Below are 26,750 nucleotides of genomic sequence, written 5' to 3' on the forward strand. Positions count from 1 at the left end.
TGGGAAGGGGCAGCTTGCACTGGTGAGTCCAGCACTGACAAGATAAACTAACACCAGTGAGATCTAGATGGCAAAAGGCAAACGCAGGAACGTCACTAACAGAAATCAAGGCAATATGGCAACATCTGAACCCAATTCTCCTCTACCAACATGTCCTGGATACCCCATCACACCAGTAAAACAAGATTTGGATTTAAAATCACTGGTCATGATGCTGGTACAGGAACACATGAAGGTCATACGTAAAGAAATTCAGGAGACAATGGATCAAAAGGTAGAAGCCCTTGCAAGGGAAACACAAAAATCATTGAAAGAAATCCAGGAGAATACAAAAGCCAACAAGGAGGAAATGCAAAAAACACTTAAAGAAATACAGGAGAACTTTGCTCAACAGGCTGAGGTCATGAAAGACGAAACACAAAAATCTCTTAAAGAAATACAGGAGAACTTTGGTCAACAGGCTGAGCTCATGAATGAGAAAACACAAAAATCTCTTAAAGAATTACAGGAAAACACAAACATGCAAGTGAAGGAGCTAAGCAAAACCATCCAGGATCTAAAATCAGAAGTAGAAACAACTAAGAAAACTCAAAGGGAGACAACTTTGGAGATAGAAAGCCTTGGGAAGAAATCAGGGGACAGAGATACAAATATCAACAACAGAATACAAGAGATAGAAGAAAGAATCTCAGATGCTGAAGATTCCATAGAAACCATGGACTCAACAGTTAAAGAAAATGCAAAATGCAAAAAGCTTGTAACCCAAAATATCCAGGAAATCCAGGACACAATGAGAAGACCAAACCTAAGGATTATAGGCATAGAGGAGAGTGAAGATTTACAACTTAAAGGGCCAGCAAATATCTTCAATAAAATTATGGAAGAAAACTTCCCTAACCTAAAGAGAGAGATGCCCATGAATATACAAGAAGCCTACAGAACTCCAAACAGACTGGACCAGAACAGAAATACTTCCCGTCACATAATAATCAAAACACCAAATGTTCTAAACAAAGAAAGAATACTAAAGGCAGTAAGAGAAAAAGGCCAAGTAACATATAAAGGAAGACCTATCAGAATCACAGCAGACTTTTCACCTGAGACTATGAAGGCTAGAAGGTCCTGGGCAGATCTCATGCAGACTCTAAGAGAACACAAATGCCAACCAAAACTACTATATCCAGCAAAACTCTCAATCACCATAGATGGAGAAACTAAGATATTTCATGACAAAACCAAGTTTACCCAATATCTATCCACAAACCCGGCCCTAAAAAGGATAATAGGAGGACAACACCAATACAAGGAGGGAAACTTCACCCTGGAAAAAGCAAGATAGTAACCTTTCATCAAACCCAAAAGAAGTTAAGCATTCAAATTTAAAAAATAACGTCAAAAATGATAGGAAGTAACAATCACTATTCCTTAATATCTCTTAACATCAATGGACTTAATGCCCCAATAAAAAGACACAGACTAACTGAATGGATACGTAAACAGGACCCTACATTTTGCTGCTTACAGGAAACACACCTCAGGGTCAAAGACAAACACTACCTTAGAGTAAAAGGCTGGAAGACAATTTTACAAGCAAATGGTCTCAGGAAACAAGCTGGAGTAGCCATTTTAATATCAGATAAAATTGACTTTCAACCCAAAGTCATCAAAAGAGACCCTGAGGGACACTTCTTGCTGGTCAAAGGAAAAATACAAAAAGAAGAACTGACAATCCTGAACATCTATGCCCCAAATGTAAGGGCACCCTCTTTTGTAAAAGAAACTTTATTAAAACTAAAAGCACACATTGCACCTAACACAATAATTGTGGGTGACTTCAACACTGCACTTTCCTCAATGGACCGATCAGGAAAACAGAAACTAAACAGGGACACAATGAAACTAATTGAAGCTTTGGACCAATTAGATTTAACAGATATATATAGAACATTCTATCCTAAAACAAAAGAATATACCTTTTTCTCAGCACCTCATGGTACCTTCTCCAAAATCGACCATATAATTGGTCACAAGACAGACCTCAACAAATATAAGAAGATCGAACTAATCCCATGCCTCCTATCTGATCACTATGGAGTAAAAGTGGTCTTCAATAGCAACAGAAACAACAGAAAGCCCACATACACGTGGAAACTGAACAATACTCTACTCAATGATACCTTGGTCAAGGAAGAAATAAAGAAAGAAATTAAAGACTTTTTAGAACACAATGAAAATGAAAACACAACATACCCAAATCTATGGGACACAATGAAAGCAGTGCTAAGAGGAAAACTCATAGCCCTGAGTGCCTCCAAAAAGAAAATGGAGAGAGCATACATTACCAGCTTAATGACACACCTGAAAGCCCTGGAACAAAAAGAAGCTATTTCGCCCAGGAGGAGTAGAAGGCAGGAAATCATCAAACTCAGGGCCGAAATCAATCAAGTAGAAACAAAGAGAACCATACAAAAAATCAACAATACCAGGAGCTGGTTCTTTGAGAAAATCAACAAGATAGATAAACCCTTAGCCAGAATGACCAAAGGGCACAGAGAAAGTATCCAAATTAACAAACTTAGAAATGAAAAGGGAGATATAACAACGGAAACGGAGGAAATCCAAAAAATCATCAGATCCTACTACAAGAGCCTATACTCAACACAACTGGAGAATCTGGAGGAAATGGACAATTTCCTTGACAGATACCAAATACCAAAATTAAATCAGGACCAACTAGACCATCTAAACAGTCCCATAATGCCTAAAGAAATAGAAGGAGTCATAGAAAGTCTTCCAACCAAAAAAAGCACAGGACCAGATGGCTTCAGTGCAGAATTCTACCAGACCTTCAAAGAAGAGTTAACACCAATACTCTTCAAACTATTCCACAAAATAGAAACAGAAGGAACACTACCCAATTCCTTCTACGAAGCCACAATTACGCTGATACCAAAGCCACACAAAGATCCAACAAAGAAAGAGAACTTCAGACCAATTTCCCTTATGAACATCGATGCAAAAATACTCAATAAAATTCTTGCCAACCGAATCCAAGAACACATCAAAACGATCATCCACCATGATCAAGTAGGCTTTATCCCAGGAATGCAGGGTTGGTTCAATATACGGAAATCCATCAATACAATCCACTACATAAACAAACTCAAAGAACAAAACCACATGGTCATTTCATTGGATGCTGAAAAAGCATTTGACAAAATTCAGCATCCCTTCATGCTTAAAGTCTTGGAGAGAACAGGAATTCAAGGCCCATACCTAAACATAGTAAAAGCAATATACAGCAAACCGGTAGCCAGTATCAAACTAAATGGAGAGAAACTTGAAGCAATCCCACTGAAATCAGGGACCAGACAAGGCTGCCCCCTTTCTCCTTATCTTTTCAATATTGTACTTGAGGTACTAGCTCGGGCAATTCGACAACATAAGGAGGTCAAAGGGATACAAATTGGAAAGGAAGAAGTCAAACTATCATTATTTGCAGACGACATGATCGTCTACCTAAGTGACCCAAAGAACTCCACTAGAGAACTCCTACAGCTGATAAACAACTTCAGCAAAGTGGCAGGTTATAAAGTCAACTCAAGCAAATCAGTGGCCTTCCTATACTCAAAGGATAAGCAGGCTGAGAAAGAAATTAGGGAAATGACCCCCTTCACAATAGCCACAAACAGTATAAAGTATCTTGGGGTGACTCTCACCAAACATGTGAAAGATCTGTATGACAAGAACTTCAAGACTCTGAAGAAGGAAATGGAAGAAGACCTCAAAAAATGGGAAAACCTCCCATGCTCATGGATCGGCAGAATCAATATAGTTAAAATGGCCATTTTGCCTAAAGCACTATACAGATTCAATGCAATACCCATCAAAATCCCAACTCAATTCTTCACAGAGCTAGAAAGAGCAATTATCAAATTCATCTGGAACAACAAAAAACCCAGGATAGCTAAAACTATTCTCAGCAACAAAAGGAAATCTGGGGGAATCAGTATCCCTGACCTCAAGCAATACTACAGAGCAATAGTGTTAAAAACTGCATGGTATTGGTACAGTGACAGACAGGAGGATCAATGGAACAGGATTGAAGATCCAGAAATGAACCCACACACCTATGGCCACTTGATCCTCGACAAAGAGGCTGAAAACATCCAATGGAAAAAAGATAGCCTTTTCAACAAATGGTGCTGGTTCAACTGGAGGTCAGCATGCAGAAGAATGCGAATTGATCCATCCTTGTCTCCTTGTACTAAGCTCAAATCCAAATGGATCAAGGACCTCCACATAAAGCCAGACACTCTGAAGCTAATAGAAAAAAAACTGGGGAAGACCCTTGAGGACATCGGTACAGGGAGAAAGTTTCTGAACAGAACACCAATAGCGTATGCTCTAAGAGCAAGAATTGACAAATGGGACCTCATAAAATTACAAAGTTTCTGTAAGGCAAAGGACACCATCAAGAGGACAAATCGGCAACCTACAAATTGGGAAAAGATCTTCACCAATCCTACATCAGATAGAGGGCTAATATCCAATATATATAAAGAACTCAAGAAGTTAGACTCCAGAAAACCAAACAACCCTATTAAAAAATGGGGTACAGAGTTAAACAAAGAATTCTCACCTGAAGAACTTCGGATGGCGGAGAAGCATCTTAAAAAATGCTCAACTTCATTAGTCATTAGGGAAATGCAAATCAAAACAACCCTAAGATTTCATCTTACACCAGTCAGAATGGCTAAGATTAAAAATTCAGGAGACAGCAGGTGTTGGAGAGGGTGTGGAGAAAGAGGAACACTCCTCCACTGCTGGTGGGGTTGCAAATTGGTACAACCACTCTGGAAATCAGTCTGGCGGTTCCTCCGAAAACTGGGCACCTTACTTCCAGAAGATCCTGCTATACCACTCCTGGGCATATACCCAGAAGACTCCCCACCATGTAATAAGGATACATGTTCTACTATGTTCATAGCAGCCCTATTTGTAATTGCCAGATGCTGGAAAGAACCCAGGTATCCCTCAACAGAAGAGTGGATGCAAAAAATGTGGTATATCTACACAATGGAGTACTACTCAGCCATTAGAAACAATGAATTCATGAAATTCTTAGGCAAATGGATGGAGCTAGAGAATATCATACTAAGTGAGGTAACCCAGACTCAAAAGGTGAATCATGGTATGCACTCACTAATAAGTGGATATTAACCTAGAAAACTGGAATACCCAAAACATAATCCACACATCAAATGAGGTACAAGAAGAAAGGAGGAGTGGCCCCTGGTTCTGGAAAGACTCAGTGAAACAGTATTCAGCAAAACCAGAACGGGGAAGTGGGAAGGGGTAGGTGGGAGGACAGGGGAAGAGAAGGGGGCTTGCGGGACTTTCGGGGAGTGGGGGGGCTAGAAAAGGGGAAATCATTTGAAATGTAAATAAATTATATCGAATAATAAAAAAAAAAAAAAAAAAAAAAAAAAAAAAAAAAAAAAAAAAAAAAAACAAATAATGTTGCATTAGCCAACGTGTTTCTTCATCACTGTTCTAAATCAAAAGACAAGCTGAGCTGCTCAGAAACAACTAGCCCCACATCCCTGAGAAGTACAGCATCTGGGCAGCCACGTGCAAGGAGTCAGTTGCCTTCTCCGTCCACATTTCCCTCCCCAGCTGTGCTCTTAACCACTGTGACCACAAAAGTGGGGAAATCATAGAGCTAGAGGGGGGTAAGAATTTTCCTAACTTTACTTCTCTGATAATTATCTACATTTAATTTTGTTTATTGATAAATTCAGTTTCCTTAAGATCCCCTCAAATGTCAACCTTAACTGCTGAATTATGGCACTGTGTGCCTTCCTGCGGACATTTGTATGTAGCTTGAAATAACAGCTGTAAAGAGAAAAAAATGTTATTCATAAAACGTGTGAGTCCAAGGAACATATTAACACTTCTCAAGACATGGACAAAAACAAAATGTGAGGCAAACAACAGGCAAATCCCCTGAGGTTGGGAAAATAACCTGAAGGAACATTTCTGTTGAAACACTTGAGTTAATCCGGAACACTCCTCAACTGTAAATTATTGTGCCAGTCTCTTTCTATTCATGATAGGTATTTATCATCCTGAAGGGCAATATATCACATAGTATGGAAAAAGATTTCTGTTGATGTCACATTTGCTCCTAAATATGCAAAGTGTTTAAGACCTGGCATCAAAATATTTAGAATACTCCTAAGTATTTTAATGTTTATTGTAGCTGCTAGTGGACTGAATAATTACTTAGAGACTGGAGAATCAATAATTTAACAATATAACTGTTCACACTGAGCATAGGGTCCCCAATGGATAAACTAGAGGAAGGACCAAAGGAGCTGACAGGGTTTGCAGTTCCATAGGAGGAACAACAATATGAACCTACCAGAACATTCCCCGCCTCCCCTCCCCCAATTTCCCAGGGACTAAATCACCAACCAAAGTGTACACATGGAGGGACCCATGACTCCAACCACATATGTAGCAGAGGATGGCTTTGTTGGCCATCAAAGGGAGGAAAGGTCCTTGGTCCTGTGAAGACTGGATGCCCTATTGTAGGGGAATGCCAGGACAGGGATGTAGGAGTGGATGGGTTGGTGAACAGGGAGAGGGGGATTGAATAGGGGTTTTTCAGAGAAGAAACCAGGAAAGTGGATAGCATTTGAAATATAAATAAAGTAAATAATAAAATTCTTTTAAAATGTTCAGTAACTGCTGTAATATGATATTGACGATTACACTGTAAAATTTACACCTACACTGTAATACATTTTCTTAAGGTTAAGTTACAAACATAGATTTCAATAATGATTAGTTTTTTGCTTTTAAATGCTTAGTAAAATTCTAATAGAACTTACGACAATTCCATTCTCAGTGATGAGGTACTAAAATGTATCAATAGAATTAAAAATATGAAGTTATATCGCCATTGGAAACTGAAGTTATTTCATGCTTGGAAAACACCAAAGAATAGACTAAATACAGAGTAGAGGCTTTCTAGGGTATTTCACTTACAATATTTCCACATGTTCACTTCCTCTTTTAAACTCTTATTGGGTTTTTACTATTACACCAACATACTATTTGATTTTACACCATAGTCTACAAACATCAACCTCCATAATTTAACAAAAACCTTATCTCATTCTTAACAGGCCATGACGTTCAATAACTTATGATCATTTTCTTCATATTTTACATGTATGTGCTATGCATACTTTGTGCCCTGCTTTTTTTCTGCAATCTTTCCAGTGCTCCTCCCTTCTTCTAGTGCTCCTCCCTTCTTCCCATGCTCCTCCCTTCTTTTAGTGCTCCTCCCTTCTAGTGCTCCTTCCTTCTCCAGTGCTCCTCCCTTCTTCCAGTGCCCCTCTCTTCTTCCAGTGCTCCTCCCTTCTTCCAGTGCTCCTCCCTTTTTCTAGGGCTCCTCCCTTCTTCCAGTGCTCCTCCCTTCTTCCAGAGTTCCTACTTCATGGCTTTCTGTCAAACACATGGCCTATTTTTCTTTAATTGTCTTTGTTACATAAATACACTTAAATGAACAAATATATAAATACAACTCACTGACCTAGCTAATGCCACTCATTTCTGTAAGGTTTTATGGCTCACCATTTGAAATTAGATGACCAATTACGAGTCCCACTTATATATGTAGCCTGCTATTTTAAGTATGACCTAGGGAAATAAGTGTTCAGTAGCTTGTATAATTCCAGAGAACAAAAGAATTTATAAAATACTAACTGTAGGTGCTAGAGAGATGACTCGTGGATTAAGAGCAGTGGGAGATCTTTCACATGACTCGGGGTAGATTCTCAGCACCCTCATGGTGACTCACAAGCATGTGTAACTATAGTTCCAGATGTTCCAGCATCTTTTCTGGCTTCTATGGGCCCTAGGCATGCAGGCAGGCAAAGCATTGACACACAAAAGAAGAGGCTATTATTCCAAAGCTAAGTCCACATCACTGAGAATCTTTTAAAGTCGAGAACAAGTGTTGCAGACACTGTAACTGACTGATCTTGCTCTTTTTGGATGTGGAAAAATTCCTAAATAAGGCATGACATACAGAAGTGAGACAAGCAAAAGATTTTTTTTTAAAAATCAGATGAAATTTAGAATGATGATGATTTTATTATTAGGTTCTAAAAACATCTCCTTAAGAAAAGATAAAAATAAAATAGAAAAATATGGAAACATTGTGACAGTTTTTTTTTTTAAAAGTGAAATGTCCATAACATCCAAAACCTTTTGGAAGATTGAGTGTCCAAAGGAAAATGAATAAAGCATATTAATATATTAAGAGCAGGCTCGCAGAAGAAATAAGACTAATCCAAATTTAAAATAATGTTCCATCACATTAGCAATAAGAAATGGCAATGAGTTGAAGGTCTGTGGGTTTTGAAACTGCATGAGAAAGGAGGAAGCCAGCTGCTTCTAAGGTTCGCGTGGGAATGAGTCTGCTCTGTGTTTCCATCCTCTTGGAACTAGGTGACTGGCTTAGCTGAGCTTTGCTGAGCAGAGCAAGAGGAGGGGCTGTTACACCCATCTGATAACACCCCACACATCAGTCACATCCATTTTATCATCCACGCACATCCTGTGACCAATCTAAACTCAAAGAATAGGGAAATACACTCCCCGATGCACTGAATCACATGACAGAGAGGAGAACAGCAAAGAGCTAAAGAGTACAGACATTCACACAACTCGCTTGGCTGCACATGAGAACCACCCCAGTTGCATTTATTTGATAACTGTTTTTCCCTGAAGAAGCCCTGCCTGTCTCACTGGCACTACCGCAAACATGACTGTCATCTTTCTATCACTTACAAAATAGCTATTGTCTGTTTTGTATCCCCCTCTTTTTTTGCAATAATTATAATAAAATTAAAAACAAAGATTGTATAATTCTTAGTTGGAATTAGAATCTCTATATCTATTTCTCTCTGTAAACTTGAGAACAAAATATTCTTTATATTGACATATGTTAAATAAAATCGAGGTAGGTATGATGAAAAAGAAAGCAGTTTTATCTATATCTGTGTAGAGAAATTCTAGGGAAATAAAATGTGGTCAGGATATAGACAAATGGTTGAATTAAAAAAATATGTCTAGTTGACCCAACTGCACATCCTTCGATGAGTAATTCTCACAAGAACATCACGTTCTGATTGGCCTGGAAAGACTGACATCCCTGGGACTGGGGGCCAGATCTGGAAATTGGTCAAATCAAGAGTGTTGAAACAGGAAATAAGAAGAGAAAAAGCAATTAAAAGTATATATTAGAATAAGTATTAGAAATGAGAGTGTGTTATTTTTAAAGTTAGAAAGATAAATGTTTCTAAATGTTTTTCAGGAACTATTGCTGGGAAAACAATAAAATATAAGAAACTAAAGATTCTATTATCTCCTTTGATTCATCTTTCCTTTAAAATATTAAAATATGGGCCACCAATTTGCCTCAAGGAATCAAGTGCTTCCTTTGCAGCCCTGGTAACCTGAGCTAGAATTCTGACCACCTGTGGAAAAGCCAGAGAAGGCAGCCTACATCTGTAGCAGTCACATTCCTACAGCAAGAGGGGAGAGGGAAAAGCGGTGGGCCAGGAAGCAGGGCCCACAGTGGTGTAACCAGAACAAGGGAAACTCAACACCACCAACAATGCAGACAGAGCTAACTGAGCCCTGAAAGTTGTCTTCTGACTTCCAAACCCATGATGTGGACCATATGCTGGACAATCAGCCAGGGATGATGCCTCCCTCTCCTCCCCTCTCCTCCCCTCTCCTCTCCTCTCCTCTCCTCTCCTCTCCTCTTGTCCCCTCCCCTCCCCTTCCCTCCCTTCCCATCTCCTCTTCTCTTCCTTCTCTCTGTCTCTCTCTCTCTCTCTCTCTCTCTCTCTCTCTCTCTCTCTCTCACACACACACACACACACACACCTGCTATAATAATAAAAATAACAATATTAAAACATTTTAATATAATTCTTAGTTGTAATCAGAATTCCCATTCCAATTTTTCTCAGTAAACTTGAGAATAAAATAATTTTATTATTGGCATATTAAATGGAAAGGAGATCAGTATGATAATAAAATGCCGGCACTCAGGAAAATGGGGCAGAAGGCGTGAGAATTCAGGGACGGTCTGATATGTATATAGACATCCTTTTCCAAAATTAAATAAAAGATATTTTGCTGTTTGAGTCACAATCTGAATTCTTTGTAGTATGGCTGGTTCAGAAATATATTTGAATATTCTGTGTAGTCTATCTTTTAAATGCCTGTTAAGTCCCATCACAAATTATACAGTGTGTCTATGCAAACGATAGCACCAGTCACAATGGAAAAAGATTATGCATAATATCTCCCCAGGTACATCTCTGCTGTGTACCATATCTGCAGAATTAATAGTAAAAAAGATCACATGATGTTGCCAAGAGGCATCTAAAGAGACCTAGGCTTTCTTCATCTGTGCTGGGTAACACCTTCCCTCAAAGCTCTGGATAGCTACCTCCAGATTTCTATCTTTTGAATCAAGTCCTGTCTTGAATCTATTTTTACCCCACAATAGGACTTTAATAAAAACAAAACCAAGAACAGAAACAGAAAGGGAGACTAATAAGAGAGAGAGAGGAAATGGGGACAAAAGGAGAGAGGGAAAAGGGATAAGAAAGGAGGGAGGGACAGAGGGATGGAGGAACGGAGAGAGGGAGGGAGTGTGAGAGTCAGAGACAGGGAGACACAGAAAAAGACAGAGACAGAGAGACAGATACTAAAAGAAAGGAGAGACACAGAGACAGACAGAGACAGAGAATGCTGGCTCCCATGGTTGTATGTGCTGGGAAATTTAAATTCTATCAAGTAAAGGGTAGACTCGGGGCAGAAGAGCCATCAACCAGCCAAGCCAGCCAGGGATGATACTCCAGACCAGGTTGATGTCTGTCCTACATATTACCACCAAGGGCCATGTGGATGGCGGTGGTCTACGCTACAGCCTGAAGCCAAGTCAATGTCCATGGGCGGTGCTTCTGCCAGTAGGGGCCATATTGATGTGAGTGGCTTGCAGTGCTATGTCAGGCCATGGAAAAGTCCTGGTTCTTGCTGCCACCAAGGGCAATAATCTGGCTCCGAGGCCCTACTGCCGCCTGGGTTTATGTTGATAGCTGTGGCCCTTGTTATCACTAAAGGCCATGCAGGTGTCCATGTTCTTCTGTGCTGCTGCCTGAAGCCAGATAAATGCTCAAAATTCTGCTTCCAGGGTTTGGGGGTGCAGTGCAGGGGGAGGGGTGACTTGTTGATCTGGCTGACCTTCGTGGCCACTTGAAGCCAGGCTGCTGTCCACGTTCCAGGCAGCTTCTGATGGTCTTGTCTGGGTTTGTGGTCCTACTGCGGCAGATTTGTGGTCTGTGCTGTCACCAGAAACCACGTGGAGGCCCATGATCTGTGTTCCCATTGACTGTGAAGAGCAAAAAGGCTACTTTTTCTGTGATATCAATGACCTCAGTTGCACCGTTTCGAGGGAGGAGCATGGGAAGTTTCTGTGACAACACCTCCAGGCCCAACTCCCGAAAAATTACAACAGCCTAAACAGGAACCCACCAATGCAAATTCTTAAGAAGTGTGATAGAGATGCCAAAGAATAGCTCTCAACAATTGATGAAATCTGTCACAGCTATGGTTGGGGAAGGACTGGATTCTGTGTAAGGGACAGCAACAGAGACTGTGACAACGCCCCAGTCAGTATATAGATAACACAAAGTGGACTTTTTTCATAGTTTTTGTTTTACCTCTTTTATGGGGCAGGGAGGTCACAAAGGGGGTGGGCAGACATGGAAGGATTTGGAAGAGATTGTTATTGGGGTATATAATGTTAAACTCCCAGAGAATGAGTAGAAAAGTTACATGGTGGAAAATCTGTCAAGTAAACCAGCAAGCTAGAAACTCACATAAATATTAATGTTGCAATCCTGATTGAATTTTGATGCTCAGGCCAGGCAAAGCAGATACTCAGACTGGATTTCTGTGTTAAAGTCTCTGAATTTATAGTCAGTTAATCAGTTCAGATTCCTGTGCCTTCCATACGATCAATAAGTTGTCAACAACACAATTCACTCCCTGATTTCAGAAAATAGGTCTGTTTAAATTTAATTTCACTACAATGGATACAAATCAGGGCAATCAACCAAATAATAGAGGCAATACAGTGTTCCTTCTCATAATTCCATAGACCATCACACTCTTGCCCATACATCAATATGTTCTTCAACCAGGAAAAGACACACTGTCTCAACACTCAGGCATTATTGTAGCTGATGGAGCACGTGTCAATGGGATACAGAGAGCCCCTTTTGTTACCACTGCTTAAGATATAAGCCAGGTATTTCCAGAATCTTAACCTTTTTCTTAAGCTAAAATACAGACTTATAAACATATTGGAAAAATTATAAACATATTTGGAAAATATATTTTAAGCAAAGATATAGAACAGGTTATTGATGTTTCCGGTTTCCATCTGGGCCTGAAACTGATGCTGTGTCACAGCTCTCCATACTCAGGTCCTGTTGGGAGAGAGCTGGTCTCCCAGGAGGGCTGACACACATGTGAACATGGGTAAGACAACTATTCTGCTCTAAGGGACACACCCAGAGCCCTTGGGGCACAGGAACTGAGGGACAGTCTTGGACAGAATCCTTCCAGTTTCCATCTGCACCCCAGAGATAACCCTGTGCCACAGCTCTCCATACCCAAATTCCTTCCAGAGAAAATTGGTCTCCCAGGAGTGCTGACACACAGGCTTTCAGGAGGAACACATCATAATCAGAGTCAGAAAGACCAGCTAACACAAGAGATAACCAAATAGCAAGAGGTAAGGGCAAGAATAAAAGCAATAGAAACCAAGGCTACTTGGCATCATCAGAACCCCGTTCTTCCACCACAGCAAGCCCTGATACTCCAACACAGGGCAAAAGCAAAACTCTGATTTAAAATCACATCTTATGATGATAGAGAACTTTAAGGAGGACATAAATAACTCCCATAAAGAAATACAGGAGAACACAGGTAACCAGGTAGAAGCCCTTAAAGAGGAAACAAAATTATCTGAAAGAATTACAGGAAAACACAACAAAAGAGGTAAAGGAATTGAACAAAACCATCCAGGATCTAAAAATGAAAGTAGAAATAATAAAGAAATCACAAAGGTAGACAATCCTGGAGGGAAGAGATCAGGAGTCAAAGATTCAAACATCACCAACAGAATACAAGAGATTGAAGAAAGAATCTCGGGTGCAGAAGACACCATAGAAAGTAACTTATAAAGGCAGACCTATCAGAATTATAACAGAATTTTCACTGGACCATAAAGATTCTGGACAGATGTCATACAGACCCTAAGAAAACACTAATGCCAGCCCAGGCTACTATACCTAGCAAAATTCTCAATTAACATAGATAGAGAAACCAAGATATTCCATGACAAAACCAAATTTACACAAGATCTTTCCACATATCCAGTCCTACAAAGGATAATAGATAAAAATCTCCAACAGAAGGAGGGAAACTACACCCTAGAAAAAGCAAAGTAATCTTCTTTAAATAAATCCAAAAGAAGATAGCCACACAAACATAATCCCACCTCTAACAACAAAAATAAAAGAAAGCAACAATCACTATTCCTTAATATCTCTTAACAACAATAGACTCAATTCCCCCAAATAAAAAGACATAGACTCACAGACTGGATACACAAACAGGACCCAGCATTTTGCTGCATACAGGAAACACACCTCAATATCAAAGACAGATACTACCTCAGAGTAAAAGACTGAAAAACAATTTTCCAAGCAAATGGTCCCCAAAACAAGCTGGAGTTGCCATTCTGCCTAAAGTTATCAAAAAAGATAAAGAAGGACACTTTACACTCATCAAAGGAAAAATCTACCAAAATGAACTCTCAGTTCTGAACATTCATGCTCCAAATGCAAGGAGAGCATGGAGTACCCATGTTAAAACTCGTGGACCCCATGAAGCTCAAGAAAAAGACCAAAGAGTAGATACTTCAGTCCTACTTAGATGGGAGAATAAAATAATCAAGGGAAGTAGATGGTCAGAGGGACTTGAGAGGAAGAGAAAAGGGAGAGGGAAAAAGAGGGATGAATCAGGTGCAGAAGAAAATGGAGATGTACAGAGGATCAGGAAATTGAACAGAGGTTTGTAGCAGTGGGGGATGGGGAACTGGGGGAAGCAAGCAGAAAGTCCCAGATCCCAGGAAAGCAAGAGACTCCTAGGACCCCCACGGTGATGCCCTTAGCTGAAATACCCCACAAAGGGGAGAGAGAACCTGTCCAGACCATATCTAGAGGTTAGGCATGACTCCTTGATTGAGGGATGGCCCTACCCATCCATCTCCAAAAGTTTAACCCAGAATTGCTCCTGTCTAAAGGAAATACAGAGACAAAGAGTAGAGCAGAGACTGAAGGAACAGACATCCAGAAACTGTCCCACCTGGGGATCCATTCCTCATGCAGACACCAAACCCAAACACTATTGTAAATGCCAAGAAGTGCTTGTTGTCAGGAGCCTGATTCAGCTGTCTCAGGAGAGGCTCTGCCAGAACCTGACCAATACAGATGCAGATGCTCACAGTCAACCATCAGACTGAGCACAGGGACCCTAATGGAGGAGTTAGGGAAAGGACTGAAGGAGCTGAAGGGGCCTTACATGGCATCAATGGGAGGGGAGGCCCTTGGTTCTGTGAAGGTTTGATGCCTTACTGTGGAGGAATGTTAGAGTGGTAAGGTGGGAATGGGTAGGTGGGTGGTGCACCACCTTCATAGAAGCAGGGTAAGAAGGGATGGGATAGGGGTTTGCAGAGGGGAAACCGGGAAAGGGGATAACATTTGATATGTAAATAAATAAAATATCCAATTAAAAATAAAAATACAAAAAAAAACCCAGGTTGTCATGCACTGTTAGAGAGCAGCTGCCCACAGACACAAAAATATTCAAAGGTCATGATTATTATTTAAGGATTTCTTTACACACAAACTCAAGATTCATGAGAATGAAGGTTTAATTATGAAAGAATGTATTAAGTGTGGTTCCATTCTCAATGATTAGGTCATATAATCATTTTTATCTTGTTCATGCTCTTTCCCCCTAATGCATCTGTCTGATTTTAATCCTAAGAACTCTGAATGGTGCATTGGCATAAGATGGTAAGTAGAGGATTCTCTTTAGCAATTTCTTTTTTAATATTTATTTATTTATTTATTTATTTATTTATTTATTTATTTATTTATGTGAATATGCTGTAGCTATCTTCAGATACACCAAAACGGGGGCATCAGATTCCATTATAGATGATTGTGAGCCACCATGTGGTTTCTGGGAATTGAACTCAGGACCTCTGGAAGAGCAGTCAGTGCTCTTAACTGCTAAGCCCCTTTCTTTAGCAATTTCTTTCTTTGTTTCTTTGTTTCTTTGTTTCTTTGTTTCTTTCTTTCTTTCTTTCTTTCTTTCTTTCTTTCTTTCTTTCTTTCTTTCTTTCTCTTTTTCTTTCTTTCTTTCTTTCTTTCTTTCTTTCTTTCTTTCTTATGAAATGTAGAAATACATTTTATTTAAGATCTGAAATATAATTCTTAAAATATCAACTTTTCAGAAAACTTTGGTTACACAATAATGCATTGCCTCTATCATGTTAGAACATGCATTAGACTCAAATACAAAAACCAGGAAACAAACCACCATCCTTCAACAATTTGAGCAAAGATAGAATGAATTCCTAAGGAACAACAGGGATGGACTTGCAGAGGATGGCTCTTTATGGACATCAAGCACCATTAAAAAAAAGTAGAAATGCATGGGTTTCCGGGTATATACATTAAGGTGAACCTTTGGCAATAGGAACCAGGGCATCTCATCATGTAGCATTAACACATATTAGAAAACTATGTAGTGCCAAAGGGATAGAACCACTAGCATTCAAGCAATGTTGTCAACTAGGCAATAAAATGGTCTACTGAATTTCTTCTTTGTCTAATCACTGGTAGCAACTTTGAAATGAGGAAAGGAGCTGGGCACTCCTTTCATTTTCTGTCTACAACAGAACAGAAAAATAAACTGAAATATAAACCCTGTTTTACACTGACAGGTTTAAATAACATCAATTATACCATGAAAGGACTAAACAGAAGTGTTTACAGATACCAGACATTAGTGAGTGGTCAGTAGACCTTCACAGGACTTTGAGATGATAGTCAGCAGAAGCCACTTTGTAATCATAATCACTGGCAGTAAACAGAGAGGCTGAATTCTTTGACCCAGCTATACTACTCCTGGGCATATACACACAGGATTCCCTAGCATGTAATAGGGATACATGCTCCCCTATGTTTATAGCAGCCCTATTTATAATAACCAGAAGCTGGAAAGAACCCAGATGTCCCTCAACTGAGGAATGGATACAGAAAATGTGGTCTAAATACACAATGGAGTACTATTCAGCCATTAGAAACAATGAATTCATGAAATTCTTAGACAAATGGATAGAACTGGAGAACATCATCCTAAGTGAGGTAACCCAGTCTCAAAAGAACACTCATGGTATACACTCACTGATAAATGGATATTAGCCTAGAAGCTTAGAATACCCAAGACACAATGCACATATCAAATAATGTCCAAGAAGAAGGGAGGAGTGTTCCCCCATCCTGAAAAAGCTCAGTGCAGCAGTGTCAGGGAATACCAGGACAGGGACATGGGAAGGGGTGGATTGGGGAACAGGGGGAGGGAAGAGGGCTTATGGAACTTTCGGGGAACCAGGAAAAGGAAATTCACTTGAAATGTAAATAAAGAATATATCGAATAAAAACCCACCCCCCCAAAAAAAAGCAAAAAGAAAAAAATCATGCAGATAGCCCAGCAATAGTGCCAGGTTTTTCTCATCAAGGGGAGTATAGGTCAACACTGACCCAATTCTCATGAATAATCTCGGTCTGGCATCCCATAGATCTGCGACATTGGTGCATCAGGGTGAGGCAGCAGAATCTAAGCATACTGAGGCCTTTCAAACTTGTAGAGCAGCTGAGTGCCCAGCATCATATTGAAATACTCTTGTATCCCTACTACAACTTCTTTAACTGCATACTCCTTATTATCAACCTTTCCCTGTGATTTCTTGCAAATGGCATACTCCTCAAGAATAGCATCTACATTCTTTTTATCAGGGAGCTCAAACAACTGATTCTGCCTAGTAACCAAGTCCCAGTCTTCCACCAGCCATGGTTTTAATTCTTCAGGGATCTTCACCTTCACCCCCATCCTACTCTTGAATGCCTCCTCGCTCCCCACAGTACAGTGGGGTCACCCCTTGCCCCTTTCTTCCAAGAGGGCTGGGGGAACTTCACTAGCACTGCTGCCATCTCTGTTGCCAGGAGCCTTCTGCTTGTTCTTCCTTGTCTTCTGAACAGAACCAGAAGGGGATGGTTCTCAGCAGAGCAACCTCCCCATCTACCTGGCAGGGCTGGATCAAGATTCTTTGGCTGTGAACCAGATGCTTCTTTCCTGAGGCAGCTCCTCTCATCTTACTTCTCTGCATATTGCTTCGAGTTGGTTTCTTAAAGTTGGCTTCTTCAGCAGATTGTTGTCCATGAGTTTGAGAAGCCTGCTTTCTGGAGCTGTTTTTATTCCAACCAACAATGTTCCTTCTTTCTCATCCAAGGATTCCTAGTAATCTCCTAGGATGGTCTGCAAAGATGAAGTTGAAATACAACCCTGTATTCTGCAACCAGGAATGGTTCTGCAACCAGGGTCAGATCTCCTGATCCTTACTGTATAGCAAACTTAGCTTTTCTGATGATGACCTGAAATGAGAATCCAGTTCTTTCCAGCAGCCAACATGTGATCACTGCTGCTCCTCCAACCACCATAGTAAAGCTGGGTTTCTCTGGCAACTAGTACCCATAGACAGACATGTCACCCTGGAGCTCTTTAGCAATTTCTTAAGGGTACTGTTTGTTTTTTGTTTACACATACAGAACCAGTGCAGACCGGATGAAACTTTATTCTTGCTAGGGTAGAAGAAGTCTATTCAATTGCGTAGAAAGGGGATTCATATGTAACCTAATGAAAGTAGGGGCCTGGAGTTGCTAGGTTCATAACATTCAGAGTATATGTGTGCAGAGTATGTGTAGCTGACGGTTTTCAGATTGACATGTACATTATAATTAGAAGGATGTAAATTCTGCCTGAGGCAAATGGAGTCCTAGGTTACTAAGCGATTCTCAAATTAGCTTGCCTCACTTTTTTAGGTTCTTTTACATACAGACTTTTGAAAATTAAAAATTAATAAATGAACTCAGGAGAAAGCTCAAGAGTAATTTTATTGAAGTTTGAGTGGGGGAAAAAACAGAGTAGACAAAGATCTTGGCAGCTACCAAGATGAGGTGAAGAGGAAAAACTATGAAATTTTGTTTTCTACTCAGAGGTAAAAGCAGCAGACAAGACAGATAATGGGACTCTGTGTGCAGCAACTTGACTATAGGGATGCTCTCCACCAGTGTAAAATTCCCAGAATGTTGGAAAAAGCAAAAGTCAGATTGTGGTCTATGTCTAAAAATGAGAAATAGGAGAAAATGAAAGAAACATGTTATACCTTCACACAGAACATAGACAGGCTTAGCAGCTGAGGGACATGACATACAATCCTACTCACCCCAGATAGGAAACCTATGACACACCAAATTGCAACAGTACTGTGAACACTACACATGACCACCACTGTGACCACTATGACTGGCCAGAACAGTGGATACAACAACTGACCATATCAGTGACAGCTACTGACCATCACAGTAGATACTACAACTGACCTCCACAGTAGCCACAATGACTGACCGTCACCATGAACACTACAACTGACCTCATCAGTGAGCACCATGCTGACCATTATGACTGCCAATTTCAGTGGACACTATAACTGAACGACCCAATGACCACCACAGTGACTAACTACTATGACTGACTTCACAGCCAACACTACATCTCACTACTGCAGTGACCACTATGGCTGACCACATCAATGACCAGTAATACCATGACCAATATTTCTCCCATCTTCTCATGGGTCTTCAGATGTACCAAGGTTCATTTAACCTTCAGACATCAGGCTTCCCTTTGGAAGTCATAAAACAGAATTTTCTTATGTTACCGCCTGGGTTACAGGAGCACCTGATGCCTCTTTCAAAAAGTGTTGTTAACCACCTGCCAAGTCATTTGTAAAATGAACACTAGTCGTATTGTCACCAAGTCTCTATTTATATACTTCAAAGAGATCTCTAGACAGGGAGACACCCAATGTCTGTATCAGAAATTTTCTTATTGGCCATGAATAGTGCCATTTAAGTTCAGAAAGGTGACATAGATGTGTTCTTCCCCAAAGAGCACCTGGAAGACAGTGAGCTTCAAGTGCTTATTATACCCTTCCACAGGGATGAATAGAATATGGTTTTCCATGTGATGAGAATTCAACTCTAATACCCTCTTCTCCTTAGAGGCTAGGATGGTGAAAGTCCAAAATTTCTACGCAGATGATTGAATTCTCTACTAACAAGCCATTTTTTTTTAATCTATGAAGGTGCTGAGTCTGACCCATTGTATGGTCACTTAATAGATGCCCATCATTCAGCAGCTAAAAGGTTTTTAGATATTTTTCTTTCACTCAGAACAAATACCAGAACACTATGCAGATTCTTCATTCATACCTGAAGCATGGGAAATGACAATACGCCATAGAAGATACCTCTGAAAACAAAAGCTAGAGTACATTATGGATGACTTAACTGCCAGCTGAGGTGACTGAACTTCCAGTGAGGTAGAGACAACTATTAATGATGTGGGTGAACTTTAGGCTTAAAAATTGCTGTGGGGATGTGTAGAAAGGTGTGAGAATGTAGGCAGGGCATGCTTTAAAATCTGTAAAAATAATTGAGAAAAACTGAGAATACAAAGTGAGAGGAGACAAGAACTATAAAGAGTTGACTCTGAGAAGTGACATGAAATACTAGCAAGCACTTGTGCAGTGCTTAAGCGGTTGCTAGACACAGGTACAAGAGAACAGATTCATGGATGTTACCTGTTTGATCCTCACTCTGTAGTGTCGTCACTATTATCACCTGCTTAGATGAGGAAACTAGGTTTTATTTATGTCAAAAAATGATTGTATTACTAGTACATATTATTTCTACAATCCAACTGGCTTTATTGTGACATTTTCATATTATATGAAAATATTTTGAGTTTCTGGAGACCAACTCTCCCTTTTTTAGCTGTTGTTAGTAACCTGTAGCTCTTTATATAAAGGTGGACCTCCTATTATTTACCCCATCGATGCTAGCACACAAACTAGCACACACTGTGTAAGTCTGGTTTGGGTAACCATGCTGTTGAGATTTCATCAGTGCTGCTCCCCTAACATACATTTTCTGGCTCTTGCAGTGTTTCTGGTCCCTCTCCTCTTCTGTTCTCTGAACCTTGGATATAGCAGTTTGGTTGCAGCTTCTCTATCTGTTGGGCTTCTCTGAATTTTGACTAGCTGTGTGTTTCTGTTGTCATTCATCTGCCATGAGAAGAACCTTCTTTGATGAGGAATAGACCCAGACTTTTCTGTGGGTATAGGACAGGTATTCAGATTGCATTTAGAAATTATACTGATGTAGGAGCATGGCAACCATCTTTTTTAAAGGCAGATTCTGCTAATAGAGTAAAATGTGCTGTTTCTCTGAGTTTGATTTGCTTTGCTTAACATGGTGTTCTAAATTCCAACTAGTTACCTACAAATGACATAATTTTGTATTTTTGATGTCTGAATAATACTTTTCCTTGTATGTAGTGTGTATGTACATATGTATGTGTGATGCATGTACACATGTATGACACATACATCACATTTTCTTTATCTACTCATCCATTGGTGAGCACTTAGGTTGGTTCCTTACTGTCTCTTGTGAATAGTGCTAAAGTAATCACCAATGTGTTGATAGCTCTACTAAGTGCTGAATAGAGTTCTTTGTGTACATACCAAAACATGGTATAGCAGAGTCACATGATAGTTTTATTTTCCATCTTTTGAGGAAAAATTGTACTGATTTTTATAGCAATGGAAAGTTAGTTTGAGGTTGGTTCCATCAAGGGTGAATATGAATTTCTTCATTGCATAACCATCATTATCTTCTTTTTTTAAAAAAATGATTCATGCGTAGTACTCTTCCAAGCATGTACATGCCTGGTGCCTGCTAAAGTCAGAAGAGGATGATGAATCCTCTAGACACAGAGTTAGAGACAATTATAAGCTGCTTCATGGATTCTGGAAATTGAGTGCAGGTCCTATGCAAGAGCAGCAAGTGCTCTATAGTGCTGAGCCATCTCTCCAGGCTCTAGTTTAGCTTCTTGATGTTAATCATTTTCCTATTATGAAACAGATTTTGAAAATAATTTAATTAGTATTTCCTTTATGACTAACGATTGCATGTATTCATTGACAGTTTTGCTTCACTTGAGGACTTTCTGGACAATTCATTTGCCCATTTACTGGTAGATTATTTGTTCTTTTATTATATTTTTATTTGCATTATTTGTATCAGGTTCCTTCCATATGAATATTCATCAAAATTTTCTGCATTCTCCAGTATGTCTCCTCTATCAGCTGCTTTCTTTGCCACACAAAATCATGGAATTTCAACCTCACATATTCTTACTGTGTGTCTTCTAATATTGAGGCCATATTCAGAAAGTCTTTGGTTTTCTCTGTATCTTGAATTTTTGCTACTTTTCTTCCTAGTGGTTTCAAAATCTCAGGCCTTAAAGTGTTCACTTTATTTGCAGCATGTCTCCTCCTGATTTATTAAATTGTATGGATTAGTTATTTTATTTAATGATCTCCAGGTACAATTTATTCACTTTTCAATTTTTTAATTTTTGAAATTATAATTTATTTTATTCCTTTTCCCCTCTGATATGATGTACACAAAGCAGCTAAATTCTGACATATTCTCAATGGAGACACATTAATGTACACTCAAACAACATGAAAATAATCACAAAGAAACACTGAGATAGCTGTGATAATATAAATAAAACTAATAACTCAGATGCTTTATTCTACTCAGCCTGGTAACCAACATAAAATAAATTTGCTCGCTTGTAATAAAACAACAGCAACAACAACAACACAGTTCTGGAATCTGGAAGTCAAAATCAAGACACTGAAAAATGTAATCTGGCCCAGCTCAAAGGCCAATTTCCCTAAAGAAACCAACATCACTGGGTAGACAAGGTTGGCTATACCCAGAGCAAGTTCATGACTATTTATATTAATGAAACTAAAGTCTCCCTTTTACAGTTAGATATTCAAAAAGAAAGGCCAGAGAATATCTTTTATAGTTTTATGATATGAATATTGTGATCTCATTGGCATGCTGCAGAAAGCAGCTTAATATTCTCATGATTAATATTCAAACCCCTTGCTCTGAGTTAAATGACTAAAAATCTCTCATGACTGTAATTAGTATTCCAATGACGGATTTGCCTCTAGAATAAAAATTTTCTCATTTTCTGACATTAATAAATAACTAGTTAATGTATATACATGATAATTTCAATTCCCTTCAGGAAAAAAGAGTTCCTAATTTAGATAAATGAAAAATGTCTCCCTGCATTCCACAGAGACAGAAAAATATAGAGTTGCCACTGAGTTGTAGCACAAATTCAAGTGCAGAATGATACCAACAGACCCTGGTTATAGGATTTGATTTCTGGAAAATCATTACCTTGCCTGGTTATATAAGTTTTTATAGTTGCTAAAATTGCTAAGAATGGGCAGATCTCAGTTCTGTTTTTTCATCCTGACCAAGATCTATACAAGATATTCCACAGAGGATTGAGACCACCAAGTGTTTCCATGATCAAGAGAAAGGCAATGAGGACCATGGCTTTTAAGAGAGAGACAGCTTCCTGTCCAGAAAACCACTTTTACTCTGCTTCCATTAAGTCAGCTCTCAACAGAAAGAAGTTTTGCTATTAGAACTATATTTCTCTGTAATTATTATAACTAAGAGTTAAGCTGCTATTTCTTTTTTTTTTCGATATAATTTTTATTTACATTTCAAATGATTTCCCCTTTTCTAGTCCCCCACTTCCTGAAAGTCCCATAAGCCCCTTTCTCTTCCCCTGTCCTCCCACCCACCCCTTCCCACTTCCCCGTTCTGGTTTTGCCGAATACTGCTTCACTGAGTCTTTCCAGAACAAGGGGCCACTCCTCCTTTCTTCTTGTACCTCATTTGATGTGTGGGTTATGTTTTGGGTATTCCAGTTTTCTAGGTTAATATCCACTTATTAGTGAGTGCATACCATGATTCACCTTTTGAGTCTGGGTTACCTCACTTACTATGATGTTCTCTAGAAACCACACAAAGATCCAACAAAGAAAAAGAACTTCAGACCAATTTCCCTTATGAACATCGATGCAAAAATACTCAATAAAATTCTTGCCAACCAAATCCAAGAACACATCAAAACGATCATCCACCATGATCAAGTAGGCTTTATCCCGGGAATGCAGGGTTTGTTCAATATACGGAAATCCATCAATGCAATCCACTACATAAACAAACTCAAAGAACAAAACCACATGGTCATTTCATTGGATGCTGAAAAAGCATTTGACAAAATTCAGCATCCTTTCATGCTTAAAGTCTTGGAGAGAACAGGAATTCAAGGCCCATACCTAAACATAGTAAAAGCAATATACAGCAAACCGGTACCCAGCATCAAACTAAATGGAAAGAAACTTGAAGCAATCCCACTGAAATCAGGGACCAGACAAGGCTGCCCCCTTTCTCCTTATTTCTTACATTCTTAATGTTGGATTCACCAGATTGAATCTTCCGGCATCTTGATTTTGTCTTCCAGCTTGACTGTGAGAAAGTTTGGTTTGCTCATGAAACATACAATACAACCAAATCCATTGCATGTTGCTGCAACAGGCTTAAAAGAGTAATGTATCTCCATTCTTATAAAATATAAATATCATATTTTATATATAAATAAAATATCATAGTCATGGATGGACCAGCCTGACTTCCTCTTAAGGTCAGAAGCTATCTTGTTACAGCTAAAAATAAGGTAATTCCTCTTTCTTTTGGGGGGAAGGAATAAACACATCTTGACCCATTTTTCGTAGCATGACCTCCACCCTTATCGGATATTCTGCCAAATAATTTTGAAATATGCAGCCAAATATTTTTATAACAACAACAAAAAACCCTTGGAAAATTCCTAGTTTTCTTCAGGGATGAGCCCCACAATATATTCTACAATCCCTGTGGTCATCTCTCAACACATGTACATATAAGCAAATATAAATTAAATGGACTCAGTAGGTTGTGTGTCTGTATGTGTGTGTCTGTATGTATGTGTGCATGTGTGTATCACAGGTATGTATTGTTTGTGTGTGTATAACAGTCAGAATTGAAGAAGAGATCATGAAATTAGTAGGGAATGGGGGCAAATGGGAGAACTTAGAGGAGGTGAATGAAGGAGGTGAAGAAATGGTATAAATGCAGTTCTCTTACATAAAGCTCTAAAAGAATTTTTAAAAAATCACTTGAAAAATTCTCCAAATGGAATGAAACCCATCTCTGTAGTTTACACAAAGTCCCAAAATGCATCCAGTTGTAGCTGTCACTCCATCATCTCTTTGCTGAACTGATGAGTGATTTCATTCTGTGAAAGCCCAATTGCCAACCTGGTGTGTTACCCCAGCACACCTGCCATTTCTCATGTATTTATGTCTCTTGTACTTGATGGCATGGAATTTTGCTGAGTTTTAAACTTTGTATTAAAATTTGCAACTACAGAAAATCATACTTTTAAGAATAAAATGTGATATATTTCAGTAGAGTAAGTAAATTCATAGAATTTTACAATTATACATCAGCCAAGACCAGGAATGACACAGAGCTGTGGGGGACTTCTATATTTGTCTATACAACAGACATATCCACTACAAATGACTTTTATACAGAAACCACCTCCTAATCTGTTTATGATTCTCTTCTTTTGTTTTTTCTTCCTTTCATATTGACTTAAAAGCATATTTTCAGGCATTTGTGGAAATGAACACATTCAAGTTCTTATTAAGATTGCTCAAGATCTATTGAGCAATTAAAACACCAGATTTTAAAAAACACTTTACTTTTATCTTTTAGAATATATTTAGGTAAAATATATCACTTCTCCCTCTTTCTTTCTTCCCTCCAACCTTTTTCATATCACCTTTCTCTAAAACATATGTACTCTTCTTCTTTATTATTATAATAGATAGATGATAGTTATAGATAGACGATATATAGATATATGAGAGATAAGAGATATAGATAGATAGATAGATGATAGATAGATGATAAATAATAAATAGATGCACAGATATATTAATACAAACCGAGAAGCACACTTTTGTTGTCTAAAAGTATATGATTTCATGGATGACTGTTTTTTTATTGGGTAACCAATCAGAGCTCACATTGCTGGAAAGAATAGTTCTCTTAGTAGTTAGTCATTAGTTGCCTGTAGTTCTTTGTCTAAAGTTAGTTTGCATCTTATTAAAATCCATAGTTTCAGACTCCTTGCAAATGCATTCTGCCTTCTGAGTGCTCTCGATTTCCTCCAAGAGGATGTTAAACAAAACTCATAATCTCCAAGAATTTGTCATCATCAAAATAAAATAAGCATCTGTGTCAATTGAAGCGCTGACACCTGCATAATAATTCAGAAAGTCTTCCTCTGAAACCTGAAGAAGGAAAAAAGTAAGGGTAGAAGAAACAATGTCAAAATATGTGAGCCACACGTTTCATTTCACCAAAAACACTACATAAATGTATATTTTGCAACAAATACTCAAGCAGCATTGCCAAAGTCAAGAATTTGCCCTGTATTTCCTTTCTGAAACTGTTTTCTGAGTTGGGATGTTTACAGTGGGCAGACAAAGACTCACCTGCATCTCAGTCTTATAAACTTCTTCCTCAAGTCTTCACTATTGATATATAGATCTCTTCTGAGTGAGACAATAAGGTAGCCATTGAGCACATGTGGGTGTTTGAATTTGCATGAATTAAAATAAAGTCTAATCAAAGGTCACATTTCTTGGGGCGCTGACCATACTCCCTCTGCTCACCAGCTACATGTAGCCAGCAATTGGCATACTGGAAAACACAGATACAATCAGTTCTGTCACTACAGCAAGTCCTATGAGGCAATCCTGCTCTAGAATATATACTGCCTACATGACTACATGCCTTGTAGTCATGATTAATACAGTCAATCATCTGTGCTCATGGGATCTTTACTCATGGATTTGATCAACTCTTATTTGTGTCTATATTGTATCTGTACAGAATAAATGAAGCTTATGAGCAAAATATGATGTCATTTCATATGAAGGTCTTGAGGATTTAAGAATTTTGTTATTTGGGGTAAGTCCTAGAATAAATACTCTATGGACAAAAACCGATATAATTAAGCCTTGGGATAAAGATTTTATAGCATAAATGAGCAGACAATATATGCTTTGCAGAAGAGTCTAAGCCAAATGCATGTTGAGCTAGAACTAGAGAAAAGGGCATCTTACAGGATCCATAAGGGAGCACTCTGGAAAGCAGGATGCA

The 26,750-nt window shown here is 38.9% G+C and overlaps 1 pseudogene; it reads right to left on the bottom strand.

Annotated features, from left to right (window-relative positions):
* Window positions 1-16,267: 16,267 nt before the first annotated feature.
* LOC127667119 (mortality factor 4-like protein 2) lies at window positions 16,268-17,692 on the bottom strand (annotated as a pseudogene).
* Window positions 17,693-26,750: the final 9,058 nt, after the last annotated feature.

The sequence above is a fragment of the Apodemus sylvaticus genome, chromosome 16 (assembly GCF_947179515.1).
Source record: "Apodemus sylvaticus chromosome 16, mApoSyl1.1, whole genome shotgun sequence".
Lineage (NCBI taxonomy): Eukaryota > Metazoa > Chordata > Mammalia > Rodentia > Muridae > Apodemus > Apodemus sylvaticus.